The sequence below is a fragment of the Pelodiscus sinensis genome, chromosome 13, assembly GCF_052426305.1.
Source record: "Pelodiscus sinensis isolate ZL-2025 chromosome 13, ASM5242630v1, whole genome shotgun sequence".
NCBI classification, from domain to species: domain Eukaryota; kingdom Metazoa; phylum Chordata; order Testudines; family Trionychidae; genus Pelodiscus; species Pelodiscus sinensis.
Window position 1 is genome coordinate 10273356 of NC_143064.1, and position 14022 is coordinate 10287377.

Sequence of the window (14022 nt, forward strand, 5' to 3'; positions counted from 1 at the left end):
CCCATCATTTTGTATGAATAGTTGGGATTATATTTTCCAGCTTCATGATGCAAGGTAGCAAGTTATGCTCAAGGACTCATGCCAAGAAACACACCTTCACAGCACTTTGGGAAATACTTAAATGGCAAATGAAAAACAAATCTAGCTGCTCAGAGGGATGGCTTCTGACAACAGCGATATGTCCTTGCAGAAAAAGGAGTGGAGTGTTTGTAATTGTCTCTTTCCTGTGCCTTGCACTGTGGAGTCGTAGGTTTTCATGCAATTGCAGTGCTCCAAGGGAGACGCAGGGATTAACGCCTTGCCAGGTACATTAATCCATCCACATTTATGGCAGGAGGAAGCATTAGAACCAGAGGAGCACAATGATTATCCTCTAGAAGTGAGCAGGAAACATGGGAAGGATCCACTACTTGTTCTGAGTAGCATCATTTCTGCCCTCCTCTCTGCTCAGTTGCTGTAGGAACAGTCAAGCTTTCACTCATCTGCTCCCACCTCTCTGTAGAAGAGGGCGGGAAGGCAATCCCATGAGCTGTAGCCTGCTGTCCGCTTGCGCTGAGAACAGAATAGTGTGAAGATCTTGTGTCCTGGTGTGGCCATGTAGGACTAGGCCACAAGTTGTCGCTGCCAGAGCCATACCATTCCTATACAGACATGGAGGTTGTCACTGGAATGGGAGCACACACCATTAACCATTACCCAGAGCAGTTTCTGCCTTTCAGACTTCCATTTCTTTCTGCCCAGCATTGTAGAAATGTGACAAGTCTCACAAGAAGAGGAACTGGCATTTAGAGCTGGCCATCCTAGGCCTGCCGATCAGAACCAGCTGCGTGACACCACACAAAGAAACCTATTAGCCTCTTTGCAGGAAGAGAAACTGCACACGGTTGGCTCCCAAAACATGTCTTGTCAATAGGATGATGGTTTATTTGCCAAGGGATTCACTTAGAGCCAGTTACAAACAAAGTATCGTGAGCTGTTGTCTTTTCTGTAACACATGTAATATGATATCTGGGCTATATTCTGTTAATTGGGCAAGATGCTCCTGATGCTCATGTTCATTGGGATCCAGGTCAAATTTCTTATAAACCCAGAAAGGACATAGGCGTGCTCTGCCTTGCAACCTCTCTATTATCCAGGATTTCCTACATATGCTCTTTTTATAAATGTAATTGATGTACCCACATGTACCTGGAAGCAACTCTGTTACCTACCCCAGCCTACCTCGTCAGTTACAGTTTTCTAGTCTGCTCCTAAAAATAAAATAGATCTCAAGCTAATGGATAATGGAAGGCAGTGGGTTATCTATACTTCCCTCTCCTTACCACCTAACTTTTTACTTTGAACCACAAACCAGACTTTTGGGTAAAAAGGTGCAATACCATTTGGCTCTGTGCTCCTAACTGCCTTCTCTGCTTTATGTGATTTTTGTATTTTGGTATCTCGTCTTTTTATGATGCCTCCCGAAATCTACTTGTAACTGCAACAGTGCACAGCTCACTTCAGACATTTGTTTGCTCGATGATGTTAGTCCCCGACAGCCTATTATACCACAGCTACACAGAGTAGATGCTGGTTCTATTTACTTCTACTTTATTGATATTGATCTTCAAAGACCTACATGGATCGGTTCCCAGGCCCTTGAGAAAGTTTCTCCTTCTTATGCCTCTTGCAGCTGTTGAGCTCAGCTAATATGCTTTCACTGTCAGCAGGAGCTGGCCATAAGTGTTTTGCTGTCCAGGGTGGAAAAATGTTTGCTCTCCAATCACACTGGCAGAACAACAACAAAAAAAACCATTATACCACAAACACATACACACTCCTGAATTATGTGCAATCCCCGCCCCTTGATTTAGTGTCCCCAGAAGTTGGTACCCCCTCCCTGCTCCCCTGTCCTTAAGGCTGGCTCTGACTTCCTAGTATGGCTGAGGGGAATGTTTTCTATTTACAAACAAGCTCAGTAGCTCCTCTATGAAAAATTTCTGCCAGACTCAGATAATGGACTTTCCTTTCCCTGCCACTATCTAGTTTTTGAACTCATCTGATCTTCACCCACAATACCAATTTCCGGGGGTACACACTGTGGGTCAAGATCAGCAGCTGCTCTCACCAGTACTGACACAGTCTGGGTGTTGAGTCACCTCGGTGACCACAGATTGTGGTTTTCCCAAAGATTTTTAGTTTCTAATGCCTGGTAGAGAATAGCATCCTCAGTATCTATGGGCACTTTACCCAGCATAAGCGCTCGGCTGGGTGGCACTCCTACACCTCTACACCAGGACAGTAACTTAAGGGGTTCCATGATGTACCCGATAACAGATTTAGGAGCACAAATCAAGGTTTTAAATACCAGCAGATCTCAGAAAACAATCATAACTCCAACACTATTGAAGAAAGCAGGGACAATTTTTCTTGCAGCAAAATTAAGAGGTGGTAAAGGGGATCCCAGCGGTGCCTCCAAAATGTAACCCCCTTTTTCCTCCCCGAGTTACTGGGGAGCAGGTCACACTCACAGGTGTGCCTGGGCGCCTGGTGTTTTAACCCAAAAAAGAGATCCTGAGTACCCCAGTGGTGATGGTGTTTAGCTGGGGAAAGCCCTATCCACTCCCTTGCTGCAGTCCCTTGCTGGCAATGAATGTAAAGTGGCGGTACCTCCACCTGGCTGGCCTTGTACACACACTGGTGCCTTGAGAGCCTCCAGGAATATACTCATTCCAACATAAAGCTGGATCTAATTCCAGAACAACTACAAATCATATACATCTAATAGAATACTTTAAAATAAACCATCTTTACTTAACTACACAGGGATTAACAGATTAGCAAGGAATAGCATTAACAAAACACATAAAAATAACTGAAGCTTATATAGCTAGACAACAGTTACTCCACCCCAGAGTGTGCACACCCTTAGACTCAGTCCCAGACACTTGCTTGTGTTGGCGCGCTGATGTTGCAGCTGTAGTGAGGGTTTGGTCCAGGCTAAACAGCAGCTCTGTCCCAGGCAGCACTCTTCCAGCAAGGCCCAAACTTACTGCCTCATGCTGTGCCTATAGGAAGCAGCCTGCTAACTCCCAGTTCCAACAGGCATCTAGTAGCTGCATCCAACAGCCCCTGCACTGGGTCAATGTCCTTGGCAGCCACCTGGCTCCCCCTTTGGCTCCAAACTGCAAGGCAGAGTCCCAGACTGCTAGGCCTCTTCTTCAAGCACATGGAGAGAGCAGTCCTCTCTCTCACAAGAGTCCCTCCTACCTCTTTTGTTCCAAGGGCTCATGGGAATTGTAGTCTGGATTGTATCACCCAGGGTCTTTTTAGAATAAAACAGAGGCCCCTTTATTAAGGGGACTACATAAGGGAGCACCTTGACATCAGCACCCATCCTCTCTTTTCCCTGCCCTGCATAGCAAACAGGAGGCTCCTGGGGAAACAGCTCAAGGCAAAGGGCCAGAGATGTGCAGCAGTGGGAGGAGGAGCTGAAGTGGTGTCACTTGATAGCCATGTGGCCAAACCAGTCAGGATCATCTGTCAGAGGCTCCAAGATCTACCAGTAGATTGCGATCTACTGGCTGGTGACCACTGTCCTAAAGTTATCCTCAACCTATCTTTCTCATAAGCATGTAAAAATTAATAAACATCTCTACCTGGTCAATGTGTTCACTTCTCCGGGACTTGGTTTTCACAGGGTAAATTCATCCCTTTGGTGATATCTATTGCTTCCACAAGTCCTCCGAATAAGTATATGTGTCACCCTCAGACACAACAAAGCTTTGAGGTGACCCAACAATCCTAGGGAATGAAATTCTGGCCTCAGTTAAATCAGTGGGAGTATAGGTGCTGAGCATTGAGCTGGACATGTTTACTTCCAGCTAGTTGGTAGTCACAAAAAAAAAAAGGGGGGGGGGGATGTTTTTTGGCATTATGCTACTTCTTAAAAAAAAAAAAAAAAAAAAAGATAGGAGCAAGTAAGTGACAGTCTGCCTGTGACTAAGGAAAAAAAAAAAAAAGATTTCCATAAGATGGTGACCATGTAGGATAATAACCCATGGCTGAGAAGCAAATAAAATTGGAAAATTTTCAAAATTCTCAAATGGGAAATTGCGGAACTATGAACTGTGGTCTGTAACCTATCCTTTAAATCAGCTTCCGTACCTAATGATTGGACGATAGTTAATGTGATGCCAATATTTAAAAAGGGCTCTAGAGGTGTGCCCTAGCAATTACAGACCGGTAAGTCTAACGTCAGTACTGGGCAAACTAGTTGAAAATATTAAAAAAAAAAAAATTCAAGTGTCAGACACATGGATGAATAATTTGTTTGCAGAAAGTCAACATAGTTTATATAAAAAGAAATCATGCCTTACTAATCTGCTAAAGTTCTTTGAGGGAGGTCAATAGACACGTGGACATGGGGGATCCAGTGGATATAGTATACTTAGATTTCCAGAAAGCCTTTGTCAAGGTTCCTCACTCAAAGGCTCTTAAGTAAAGTAAGTTGTCATGGGATAAGAGGGAAGGTCCTTTCATGTGTTGATAACTGGTTAAAAGACAGGAAATGAAGGGTAGGAATAAATGGCAAGTTTTCTGAGTGGAATGGGTCTGTCCTGGGACCCATCCTATTCAACTTTTTATAAATGATATAGAGAAAGGGATAAACAGTGAGGTGGCAAAACTTGCAGAAGATACCAAACCCCTCAAGCTAGTTAAGACCAAAGCAGACTGTGAAGAGCTTCAAAAAGATCTCCCCAAACTAAATGATTGGGTAACAAAATGAAATGTAATGTTGATAAATGTAAACTAATGCATATTGAAAAAAATAATCCTGACTATATAGTCCCCATCATATTGTATAATTTGGCTACAACTACTCAAGAGAGAGATCTTGGAGTGATTGTGGCTAATTCTCTGAAAACATCCATTTAGTGTGCGGCGGCTGTCAAAAAAGCAAATAGAACGTTAGGAGTCATTAAAAAAAAATGAATAAGACATAAGATATTTTATTGCCTCTATATAAAGCCATGATATGCCCACGTCTTGAAAACCATGTACAGATGTGGTTGCCTCATCTTAAAAAAAAAAAAAAAGATATTGGTATTGGAAAAGGTTCAGAAAACGGCAACAAAAATGATTAGGGGTTTGGAACGGGTCCCATATGAAGAGAGATTAAAAAGACTTGGACTTTTCAGTTTAGAAAAGTGGAGACTAAGGGGAGGATATGATAGAAGTCTATAAAATCATGACTGGTGTGAAAAAAGTGAATAAGGAAAACTTATTTACTTATTCCCACAATATAAGAACTAGGGGTCACCAAATGAAATTAATAGTCAGCAGGTTTAAAAACAAACAAAAGGAAGTTTTTCTTCACTCAGAACAGTCAACCTCTGGAACTCCTTGCCAGAGGATGTTGTGAAGACTAGGACTTTAACAGGGTTCAAAAAAGAGCTAGTTAGATTCATGATGGTTAGGTCCATCAATGGCTATTAGCCAGGATGGGTAGGAATTTTGTCCCTAGCCTCTGTTTGGAAATGGATGGCAGGAGAGGGATCACATGGTGATTATCTGTTATGTTCCCTCCCTCTGGGGCATCTAGTATAGGTCACAGTCAGACAGGATACTGGCCTAGATGGACCTTTGGTCTGACTCAATATGGCCATTCTCATGTTCTTATTGGATTGCAGCAGTGTCCTAGTGAATTTTAATTACAGGGAGGCAAATTTCATTCTCTTCTGGGTTTAGTATCTTAAGCCACAAAACTTGGAATGGCCAAAATTAGATTCTATTCTTACTAGCTGAAAGAGAAGAAGAGAACGTGCTGAGGGTGTTGAAGAGATCTGGTAGCAACAGACTTGCTATGACATTTTAAATCAGGAAAAATCACTGGAAAGGCTCTGGGTTTTCAACACATTTTTTATTTCACAATGTTTAAAACAAAACAAAAATAGCTGTTCTCAGCTGAGACCAGAATATTTTGATCTTTATTGCTGTTTTCTGCCAGCTTGTTAGCAGTAAACACTGGGCAAAACTCTAGTCCTAGTCACACACAAGCAGCTCACATCTATTTCAAATGGCTGAAGTGATATTGGGCCCACTCTGTTCATTGTTATGGGCAGAATCAGGAAAGTTTTTAAAAGATTGTATTCATTTCAGTTTCAGAAATAGAAGTGGGAAAAACAGTTTCTGCTACTGTAAAACATGATATCAAATAACTTTATCATAATTCCAAAAAGTTATTGCAATTTATAGGTACATTGTGTATAAAACCTCACATAAAACAAACCTGTTTTTGAAAAAGGATTAGTGATAGGAAGAAACTTGCAAATGGTGAGAGATTTCATTTTCCCAGTTATTTAAAATCAGCAAACAAGTAGGCAGGTAACTTGAGCTCATTCAAAATTGATTTTTAATTATTCCAGCCGGTGACTTCTGCATCTTTACTGACAACAAAATCCTAATTATAAAGCAAACAAAAACCAAACCCAACATCCAGGTAGAATTTGTACTTTTCTTGTTTTCAATTCATTCAAATAGATGGATCTCTCTCTGTTTTACATATGCAAAAATATTCCATCTTTTAAAAGCCAGGGAACAGAGGTAATTTTGGTTTTGTACATCTAAAGCATGCATCATAGGACCTGTCAAAGTTCCATTTCATCCCCATCAGAACTTCTATAGTTGGTCTCCTGGAGCAACTTAAGTGGTGTATAATTATTGTGTAGGCCTTTTGGGCAGAGGTGAATTTCACCCATAACGAAGAAAGTAAGACTACCTGTAGTTATTAAGTCTGCCAAATTCAGACCTCATACATTTCCACAATTCACTAGAGATCAAGGAAGCACAAAAAAAATTGTAAACCTAATTATTTTAGTTGCAACATTTGAGATATTCTGGGATTTTTAATTATATCATAGGTGAAAAACATCAAAAACTCTTATATGTTCTCATCCAATTCCATGCAAATGGAGGTATTTTCATGTACAGGACAATTTCTGGGGATTGCGATACTCTGACATGGGGGAAATATTACTGTCACAGGCACATCACTCACCACTGTGCTGGCTCCTCTTCCTAGATGTTCTGAGGATTAGGACTAGAGGGCAACATACCCTTAAGTGGTTTGTGTGTCATCTCCCCTTTCCTCCGGTGGTTTGCATCCCCTCTCTAGCTCCAGGTACCACAGCATCTTCTTCGTGAACTTCGGCCAGGTCACTTTGTGTCCCCCCCCTTCCAGGATAGCAAAGTCCACTTTCCCAAGCAGTCCTAGGAAGTTTATCCCTTCCATCGCCTCAGTGCCAGTCCCTCAGGGGAACCCAGTCATGCCCTCTACTCTCGGTGCCAGCTCAACAGTTCCGAGTTTTCCTTTTCTCATTCCCACCGCTCCTTCTCTAGATTACCTCCTACCCCTCCTAATACCCTTTCTCTCACTGGATGCACCAGCTCTAAAACCCTCTTTCCCAATCATGAACACTACCTAAAGCCTCTCTCAGAACCCCTCGTTTTACTGCTTATAACCCCTGTACTTTATAAAGACCTCTCCTGTTCCGACACACTGAACTAGTTCCCTAATGGTATGTCTACACTGCAGTCCTCTTTCGAGAGAGGAATGCAAATGCAGCCGAGCAAAATTGCAAATGAAGCGCGGATTTGAATTTCCCGTGCTTCATTTGCATAATCGCTTCCGGCTGCTATTTCGAACTACCCTAATTTGAGATAAAAAACGCCGTGTAGATGTGGTTATTTTGAAAGAAACCCCTTCTTTCAAAATAACCCTTAACCATTGGAGTAAGAGTTATTTCGAAAGAAGAGGTTTCTTTCAAAATAACCGCATCAACATGGTGTTTTTTTATCCCGAATTATGGTATTTCGAAATAGCAGCCAGACTCGATTATGCAAATGAAGCATGGGAAATTCAAATCCACGCGTCATTTGCAATTTCGCTCAGCTGCATTTGCATTCCTCTCTCAAAAGAGGAATATAGTGTAGACATATCATAACTCCTCCTCCAGGTGTGGCCTGTGGCCACATTAACGACTTTTGAATCCTTTCCTCCAGTTGGGTGGTTACCCCTATCAGAAGGACTTTTGCCTGTGAACAAGGGTTTTCTTTTTTTTTTAAAATTTCTTTTTTTTTTTATGCAACTTTGATGCAAATATGCAAGGGGCAAAGCTGTTCATTTTCCTGGAAATTTTCCTAGTCAATATTTGTGTCATGTTCAGAGCGAAAGACTTAGAGTTGAGCTCTCCATGACACAAGTTACAAACAGCCCTTCCCACCCCAACAGGACAGTCTCAACATTTGTGCTAACAAGAGTTTCCGCTGAACAATAAAGAGACATTTTCCACAGTTTGCAGTAAGAATTACTCACACAGTCTTGTTTTGATGCTCCATTTATAGCAAAACCTTGGAATGTACCAAAAACACCAGCTAGGATATCTTAGAACAATATAAAGTGACATATATACACCATTGTACATGCAGAGTGTATTTCTATTATTGTATTTCTTACCCTTTATGGGCATGGTCACACTAGGCTCTTCAAGTTCCAAAGCTTCTTGTTTTTTTTAAAAGATTCATTTACTGAGCTGAATGTTACTGTACATGTTGTTCCACTAACCCATTGTTGCCTAAACCATTGACACCAGTTACTATGGAAACTGTTTTTCAAAGAAGGAAATCTGACATGAGATTGAAAGAAAACAAGTGAAGGAGAAGGCACGTGTTCATTAGCAAAGCATGTGCTGGGATGTGGTGTCTCACTTTTTGGGTTACTTACTATCATATTCTGTTTGTCTTTATTAAATTAATGCTCATTTCTCCTGTACTGCAAACTCTAAAATCCTCCAAAAAAGCTTTTGTCCAAGCTTCCACCATCTCTTTCCCTCTAGCTTTGTTACCCTCAAACTTTCCCCCTTCAAGTCCATTCAAAATACTGCCACTAAGAGTATCTTCCTGACTTGTCTCACTTACTAGACCACCTCCATCTTAAACCCTGACAGTTTCTCCTAGCTGTCCCAAAACACAAAATTCTCTAACTTTCAAAGCCCTTCACAGTTTTGTTGTGCTCTTGGTAACACAAGGTCATTTCTCATCTTCAGCCTGCCAACAAGGCCAGCCTTCAACATCCAATTGGTCCACATCTTCCACTTCTACCTTCATGCATCCTCTCATGCCATCCCTTATGAGGAATATCCATCTGAAATCCATTAAGGCACTCCTTATGGATTTGTGAAGTCACCCCTCAAAACTGACTTCTGTCTACTGCATACAGAAAACTGACCTCTGCTACCGTAGCTAGTTGCAACTGTGGCTAACAATTGGCTAAGAGCAAGGTGTGGGTAGAACTGACAGGCCCCTGAGCCAGATGGGGGGTGGGGGAGGGGAGGGCTCCACACACCTAGAAGGGGTGGAGCCTCAAGTGGAAGGGGTGGAGTCTCAGGTGGAAGGGACAGGGCTGTAGCTAGCCTCTTCCCACCCCCACCAGCCCTTCAGCAGCTCCGAGAATTCTAGAGATTTAAAGGCCCCAGAACTGTGGCTGCTGCCAGAATAGCGATGGCAGCGGCCAGGAACGCTGGGCCCTTTTGAATTGCTGGGCCCTGGGGCAGATGTTCCCTTCCCACCAACTCTCCCCCGCCAGGCAGGCCTGGCTAGAAACTCTGCACACAGTTCACCAGTAATAAAACATGCTACAGTCTGCCTCTTTAACATCCCCTGGTTTGCTTCAGCCACCTTTTGTCTTTTGTGGCAGGAGCTATAATTAACTGTGTGTTCATACAGTGCCTAGCACCACGGGGCCTGACCTGCATGAGGAATTCAGGCCCCGCTGCAGTGCAAGTTAAACAACAGACAAGTGATGCATACAGATGTTTAAGAGGAGTAATATTTGCCAGAGTTCATGTCTGTCTCTAAGGCAACTGTCAAAAAAGAGATTTACAGACCTAATTGCAGAGGGGGAAGGAGGAAAGGAGACAACAGCCAAAAATCACTGCTTCACTTCCCTGTGATTGAGAGGGCAGGCACTTTGGATAAGAATAGATTGTTTAGTGTCATTCTTCCCTCAGTTTCTTTTGTGGAGAAGATGTGATAAACCTACACTGAACTCATCCAAACATCATCAGATTTAATTTCATCATCAAGAGGAGGACATGGCCTTATTGAAGTAGCTTGAAACTAGGGTCCTTCATTTTTAATTTAAAAGTGAAGAGCTACAGTTCCCCTTTAAAGTAAAAGCAGAACTGACCTGTATTTTGAATGGATTAGAACTGGTTGGGAAACAATTTGTCCAATAGGGTATTTGACATTTCGAAACCTTCTCTTGAATTGGAACAAAGTTTTTTCTTGTGGTTTAGAAATGCCTTTTTAATAAAAAGGTTAGATCCATCAAAATTACTCAATTTTGAAAGCAAAAGCATAAACAAAAAATAAAATACGCTAAAAAGACTTCTAGCAGAGTCAGCACGTTCATGGGAAATACGGTCATCAACGCAAGTATTTTTTGGTGAAAAACTTTTCAGCTAAAAAAGTTTTCCACCAGCTCTAACAAATCACGGGTGGCCACTCAGCTCTCAATGGAAGTAGAGCAGTCTAGACTCACCAATGTATCTGTTGGAATCTCCAATCATTTTGTGAGACAACAGGATGCTCCTTTATAGGTCTTAGAATGAAATACAGGACCAAATTGGATTTCATGTATCTTTTCCTGCTGCTCTAACTTGGTGTAAGTTGGAATTTAATTCGTAGTTCTTATGATCTGTTACACATTACATGGTAAATCTGTGTTGTCCAGAGCAGCATTACACAAAGGCTACGTCTACATTGGCAGCTTCTTGCACAAGAACTGTTTTGCGGAAGAGTTCTTGCGCAAAAAGTCTTCCACAGAAGTGCGTCTACACTGGAATGTGCTTTTGCGCAAGAGCATCCATGGCTGTGTGGACGCTGTCTTGCGCAAGAAAGCTCTGATGGCCATTTTAACCATAGGGGCTTCTTGCGCAAGAAATGAATGTTGCCTGTCTACACTGCCCTCTTTTGGAAGAGCTCTTGCGCAAGAGGGCTTATTCCCTCATGGGGAGAGGAAAAACTCTTCTGAAAGAAGCCCTGTTTTACAACGCTGTACTGTAAATTTACTTGCGCAAGAACACTCGTGCAGTGTAGACAACAGGCAAGTTTTTGTGCAAGAATGCCTGTTCTTGCACAAGAAGCTGCCAGTGTAGACATAGCCAATACAGTTATGGTTAGGAATTTAAAATAAAAGGATGTAATATATTTCTTGTGGACATGGAGAAACTACTTTGGGTAATTTATTCGATCTCAGCCAGCTTCTGTTCAGGTGTTCCAAGAAGGTCCAGAGGTTTGCCCTCGTGTAACATTTTATGTGATTTAGGCTTATGAGTACACAGGCAATTTCTCCTTTTAAAGGCATTTCTAAAGTGATGTCTTCACTTCCCTGAAGATCAACACTGCAGCAGTCAATCTTCTGGAGTTCGATTTAGAGGGTCTACTACAGACCTGCTAAATTGAAAGCGGAGGGCGCATCCATCGATGCTGGAACTCCTACTCCTCCTGAGGAGCAAGGGCCATTGACGGGAGCATTTCTCCCATCAACCTCCTGCTGTGAGGGTTGTGCCAAAGCTCCACTTGCAGTACATTGAATCCAGCAATGTTTTTTATGTAGATATAATTGCGTACCGTAAGCCAACCTTCCCCCATAGTGTGGACCTGGACTAAGTAAATTAAAGTAAGTCTCATATAGATCCACTCTCATTTTATATGAAAGGGAATATTCCATCAGTGCTGCAATTTCATATATTGCTTCTAAACAAACTAACTTTAGAACGACATTGTCACCTCTGTTCTTATCCATTAGACTCACATTTAGCCCACTGCGGTGACAGGAGTAAGACACCCACACCTTTGTCTCAGATTGTACATTACTCAGCACACATGCTTCATAAAATGATGTCTAAAGATAAAAGCTTAATCCTTTATTTTTATTGGTTTTTCATGCTTATTATAAAATTTCATATATGTCAAATAAAAGCAGACAAATTCTTGTCAGGAAAAACAAACAAAAAATCCCTCCATCATAGCACAACATATGGCAGGACACATGAAAGTTTTAGGAAGTTACAAATGCAGAAGATGATTGGTATTAGGAGCCACTGCTGGGATAGAGAAGGCTTGATATCTTATGACTTTCATAGGGCTTGATATCCAGTCATCCACCAAAATGAAAATCCTCCTTGTCATGTTATATAGCTGCAGTTATGCTATGCTACCAGTAGATATCTGCATTAAGCAGAAAAGGGAGTGGTCTTAGAAAGAGAAAGATGGTAACCATCTTGTAATCTCTAACAAATCCCCAACCCTGCCCCCCCACCCGAAACGCAATCGCAGTGATGATACTGTAGCAATTTTATCACAAGTCTTAAGATATTACATGTTTTTGTTTAAGGCCCCAGCTCTTGCAGATGACCCCGAGGTTTTTCGACTTTCGTTTTAAAATAAAATTTTAAAAAGTAAATTCTTAGCCCCTGAATTTGTGGAGAAAAACTTGTAAATTAAATTTACATGTAACCTAAAAGCTACAAGATTGCAAGTTGAGTATATTCAAATTTAATATACATTTTTAAAGCAGTGTTTCAGTGTGGCCAGCTCATATTTTATTGTGATTCACAATAGTAGTTTTTTTTCCTAAGAGCCCAAATTCTGCAAAGGAAAGAAATTGCATCCGAATCTGAGCTTTTAAAGACGACAAATAAAAAACAAAGCAAGTCCTTCCCTAGCCCTCTCTCTCATGGTTATGAAAAAAGAGCTTCAAAATGAGATTTGAATGCCAATCAAAGGCTCAGGAACCAGAAGACATGAAGAGAACTTCATTGTAAAAGTCCCTCAAGATTTAAGCTGATCTCACTGTTCTATTTCTGGGGCTAGCAGAGAAGAGAAACAGATGCAGAGGGAGCTGATGGAAACAGCTGTCTGCTGCAGTAGCATTATTCTGTCTGCAAAACTCAAACTAACAGGAAAGTGAGGCTTTGGACGGAGGAAGGGGAAGAGAACAGAGGCCCCATAATATTTAAAGGGACAGGACATCACATGATTTTGCATGTCTGACTTATGTTTTATTTTAATACCTAGGATTGATGATAAGCATGTGGCTCCATATATTAGTACAACTGTTCATGGAAAAGCTAATCTGTTATGGACAGAAAAAGAAAATTTGAGGCCTGAAGAAAACATTATCCAAAAAAAACCTACTGACTCACTGTGAGACCATCTTACCACTCATAATCAACATCCAGCAAAGTGGAGGATGTCATGATCCCTTCACAGTAGAACCATCCATCTCAGCTGATGACATCATGACAATTCTCTTGTGGCTGTACAATCTGATCTTCAAGGAGCTGCATCGTGATTAAATGTCTCATAAGAATATAGAGGCTCCCACTTTTTGTTTGTATGATTGTTTGAAAAACAACAGGCTGGGGTTATTACTTAATGTTGACATTCAAATGCTATTCTAATATTTCTGGGATAGCTAGGTGGACCTCCTCCCCTTATACAACCACAGTAAGTACGAATGGGGCAGTTGTCTGTGAGGTACCCATTGAAGATTTGCTACGATGATTGGTCTTTTCTTTTAGCATCTGTATGTCCTAGGTTGACATAGAAATGAACTGAGAAAAATGAGCGATCACTGTTAGTTATTTAGCTCAGACATTCTACTCCCTTCCCTACTCATGAAAACATTCTCCGTGCAACTCAAAACCAGAAGGTGGTTGAACGTTCATCAACATGAGCAGTTACACGTATGACAAATTTGCCCGCTTTTCCACATGCCTGCCTCCACATGGTGAATAGTGATAGAAATGTAGCTGTGTTAGTCTGGGGTAGCTGAAGACCACATGGTGGTCTTTCTTGAGCAGCTTGCAGTTTAATAAGCCAGTTTGCCTCATCGAGTTCAGGAGCCTTTTGTTCCCATAGGCTGGGATGAGCATGGTTACAACACTACCAACAGGTTAAAGTTATGCAGGCAAC

At 41.6% G+C, this 14022-nt stretch overlaps 1 long non-coding RNA gene across 2 annotated transcripts in view; it reads right to left on the reverse strand.

Annotated features, from left to right (window-relative positions):
* Positions 1-948: 948 nt before the first annotated feature.
* The window catches only part of LOC112546101 (uncharacterized), a 52182-nt gene continuing 39108 nt past the window's right edge, over positions 949-14022 (reverse strand). Inside the window, exons 1-3 of one of the 2 annotated variants that reach the window (XR_003089732.3) lie at positions 8498-8584; positions 3639-3783; positions 949-1767 (exon numbers count right to left, since the gene is read on the reverse strand). This is a non-coding gene — a long non-coding RNA (uncharacterized LOC112546101). Of the gene's footprint in view, positions 1768-3638; positions 3784-8497; positions 8585-14022 lie in introns of those variants that run through there. The other variant, XR_012907028.2, reaches the window with a different exon arrangement.